The sequence below is a fragment of the Rutilus rutilus genome, assembly GCF_951802725.1.
Source record: "Rutilus rutilus genome assembly, chromosome: 7".
Taxonomy (NCBI): Eukaryota; Metazoa; Chordata; class Actinopteri; order Cypriniformes; family Leuciscidae; genus Rutilus; species Rutilus rutilus.
The window spans coordinates 42201469-42205733 of NC_140221.1; the positions used below are offsets into that span (position 1 = coordinate 42201469).

Here is a 4265-nt window from a genome sequence, read left to right on the forward strand (position 1 = left end):
GCCACAACGGGTATATATATGGGCTACCATATTTGTCTGTTTGGGTTACCTTATTTTACAGTAAACCCCTAAATACAATCATTACATGTAATCCACTAAACTATACTAAAATGTTAAAGGTATTCAATGAACAGAAACCAGTAGTTCACTTTTAAAGTTACTTTATTAAGTAAGTAGAAGTATCACAAAACAAGAAAAGAAAAAGGTTATATATATATATATATATATATATATATATATATATATATATATATATATGCACACGTTATATATGCATATCTGAAAAATTAACCATTTCACAAACAAAACAATAACCGTGCAGCTTCTCACTCCTCTGTTGTCGCTCTCCCAACGGCCCTTTGAAAAGAGAAAATAAATCAGTCAACCATTATGCCACTTTTTTAATTCCTTTTCACAGTTCAATCAGATGTGTCAGGTTAGCCTTTTGGTGCCCCACATCAAGTGTATCTAGATAAGGGGTTTGCAAACCTGTCCTGGAACACCCCCTGCACTGCACATATTGGAAGCACAAAATGTACATTTTGACCAACTTTTACCACTTTGAAGTAATTTCTAAAAAATAATTAGTGTTGTAGATCATTAAACCATTATGCTGCCTCATAAGTCTGTCTGAAATCAGAATGGTTACTGCTCAAATAAATAAAAACTAAACTAAATCGGTTTTGTGAGGCACCTTAGTGTGTAAACGCTGCCTGCTAAGTCGTTGCCTGATAGGGCAGCGAGGCAATGAGTCAGCTGCCTAAGTTTTCAGATGCAGACTTTGTACGTTTCACTCATCTAATATACCGGATTCATCACATTAGCTCATTTATAGAAACTGCAAGATCTGAAGTGGGTGTGCAGTACTGAGGGTTCCCAGGACAAGTTAGAAAACCAAACATTTGCCCATCATTCATCCAACTCAAATATTGCTTATCACTTGACATGTAAGTAGTAGCAACTTTACAAAGTCTGCTCGCTCTAATGTTATGTTACAGAACATATTTCTCCTGTTTTACAACATTTGCACTGGCTCTTAGTTCAATTTTAAAAACTAAACAAGTTGGCTCCTTTATATCTTCTTCATATACACTTCCTCCACTACATCCTAAGATCGGCTTCTGCACTTACACTTGTTCTTCCACGCACTCGGACAACTTCCATGGGGTCACAAGCTTTTGGTTGTGCTGCTCCTGATGCCATCACTTCCTCTTCACTTCTTGCCTGCTGTCTGTACTATCCTGTATAAATAAAAGCAAGAAAACTCAATACAAAATAAGTCATGTACAAGATTTTCACTTTACAGTTCAATTAGTCGGGTAGAAAACAAAGTATACAACACAATCCATTCTAAAACACATTTTATGTATTCACACAAGCAATTCTTCAGAGCCCCAACAAGGAATTGTAAAAAAAAAAAAATATTACTCCCATGTGTCAGTTACGATTACTATAATGATAAGGTCATGATTTCATCTTTAAAACAGATGAAGAAATCAACAAATTGTGGTGTTGAGCTGAGAGGGTTGTGGTCTGTTGCTCTTTGAATTATATCTTTCAATGCAGGTTTATATTGTTTCAACAATTTGCCTGACCCCTGGGGGCTCCGTATATTTCTGATAATATTTGTGGAGAAACATTACACTGTTTTAATTCAGAATCCTAACCATACATTGTAGGCTACTAATTAAAAGTAATTTATTAAATCAAGTAAAATAAAAAATAACACAAAAGGCCAATGAATCTGTACCAGAAGTGATAGTGCAATGTAGCAGCTAAATAATAATCCTCCACCAAATTGCCAGTAATCAGCTGGTCCTTGGCGAATCTGAAGAGGGGGAAAGAAGAAATTATTCAATGAAAAGTCCTTAAAAAGCAGTATTTTCTTATATCATTCCTTCAAACAATCTAAAAAAAAAAAAAAAAAAAAAAACGTTTGCCATTATAACATTCACACTACATGAACTGAGTAATGTCAAGGGCTGGGTAAAAAATATTGATTTCTCGATTTTATTTGATTCTCATTTTTACGAAACAATATCAATTCTTAAATCCCAAGAATCGATTAGTCAACCTGTTTTCAGTTGATGAATGAATGGAACATTGTATCGTGCATCCCATCCAATAAATCCAGCCCTAGTAATGTCATCTTTGAGACTGTTAGTTGTTACATGATGATTAAAAATGTAAACATAAACTTTAAGCATGGCAATCCCATCAGAAATGTGTATCATAGCAAGGGAAGCACACACATAAAAAACAAACAAAAAAACAATTGGTACCAAAATCAAACCATCAAATAATTTTACCTGCACCCATTTATCCTATTATGACACGTCTGAGGGTCTTTCCCTTTACGGTGTCCAGTGATTAAAGAAAGGACTGATGAAGGTGACATGAATCCACTTTCTGTGCGCCACTTCAGCAGAAAAAAGACAAAAGGACAAAAAAGTTACTCAGACTTGCTATTAGTAACGTTAACATTAAATGTCTTACTTTAAAGGTGAAAATCATACTTAATACTATATATTAAACCCAGTGTAGGTTTTTGAACAGTGGGTAAAATTAACTTACTGTAACAGTTGGTTGGTGAATAGGTCTTTCTGTTGGGTGTTCTCCCCAGATAAAAATTATTCCAATGCTTGATCTAAAAAAAAAAAAAAAAAAAAAAAAAAAAAGGTAAACAAATATATTTCCAATACTGTTATCAGTGTTTGAAGAGGTTATGTAAACATACTTCTAACGAATAAATGACTGTTTTATCACTTTACTCATTCCAACGCTTTTTTTTTACCTCTCATGCGTTTTTAAACTAACGTTAGCTGACATTAAACACACAACGTTACCAACAACAAAACACAGCAATGTCAGATGGTACTAAATTACATTTAAATACGTGCTTATATTGCTACAGCAGTACAAAAACACACACAGATAACTTATTGAACGTATAAGGTTGCATTAAGCCTATGACTGTTAACGTTACTCATGTCCATAAACGTTAACGTTAATTTAACTGACTGCTATAAGGACTGAAAAATGTTTTCTTACCTGATATCGCCAGTATTTTTACAGACCACGTACGAACCCTTCCTCTGTTCACATTCCAGCTTTTGTTCTTCATTGATATCAACTTAAATTCGCTCAAAATTTAAGAATTCAACAGGCAGATATAAAATAATCCAGGTCTGACGAGTAATCAATGCAAGCAGCAGCTCAGCTGCTCAGTGCGCGCCTATTTTAAATTTGAAAATACGTCCGTTACTCTCGGTCGGTGACTGAGCCGCGAAGAGCCGCGTACATTCTCATTGGACAGTTTCCTGGAAGACAGACAGATTAACCAATCATGCTCAAAGTAAAACGGCGAAACAACCAATAACAATAGTTTAATAACAGTTAACATAGCGGTGTATTGAGTTTTATTTGCAGTCTGTATTATTATTTAATTAATTAGTCAAATGACATGACAGTGTATGAATACAAATGTAATAATGCAATGTAGCCTAAACGGTTAGGCAAGCAGACAAAATTGTAAATTCCAACAAAATCACATAAGGCAAAAGGTTTGAAACTATTATTGTTAATAATGATAATTATATTTTAACATATACTGAAGAGCTGTTATATCAAAAAAATTATGAAATGCTAATTAATTGTCACAATAATGTTGAAAGGCAGATATTTCTGCTGTATGTTGTTTCAAAATCTTGTAAAAATGTCAACGCTGATTTAGAAGTGTTTTAAATCTTTTACTTTTTTCTTTTCTTGTTTTGTGATACTTGTACTTGCTTAATAAAGTAACTTTAAAAGTGAACTACTGGTTTCTGTTCATTGAATACCTTTAACATTTTAGTATAGTTTAGTGGATTACATGTAATGATTGTATTTAGGGGTTTACTGTAAAATAAGGTAACCCAAACAGACAAATATGGTAGCCCATATATATACCCGTTGTGGCCCATAAGAGCCCTAGATAAGACCTATCTGGGTCCCATCATCAACCCATGTGGGCAGATTCCTGTAGGCCCTAAATGGGTGCTGCCTAGGTTACCCACATGGGCCCGATATGGAGCCCATCAAGAGCCCATCATCAACCCATCTGGGCAGACTCCTGTAGGCCCTAAATGGGTGCTACCTAGGTTACCCACATGGGCCCGATATGGAGCCCATCAAGAGCCCATCATCAACCCATCTGGGCTAACACATGTAGGGCCACCATGGAAACCGCGGCCAAAATTAGCTGGGTTCCCAGTTGGGTAGCCCAT

At 35.2% G+C, this 4265-nt stretch overlaps 1 long non-coding RNA gene across 2 annotated transcripts; it reads right to left on the reverse strand.

Moving 5' to 3' along the window:
• Positions 1 to 243: 243 nt before the first annotated feature.
• Positions 244 to 3962, reverse strand: LOC311294261. 2 transcript variants are annotated; one of them, XR_014628028.1, is made up of 6 exons: positions 3052 to 3962; positions 2575 to 2641; positions 2310 to 2419; positions 1751 to 1828; positions 1132 to 1241; positions 244 to 357 (listed from the first exon to the last, which is right to left on the reverse strand). It is a non-coding gene; the product is annotated as an uncharacterized lncRNA (long non-coding RNA). The 2 variants fall into 2 exon arrangements; XR_014628029.1 differs by having other exon boundaries at positions 2575 to 2647.
• Positions 3963 to 4265: the final 303 nt, after the last annotated feature.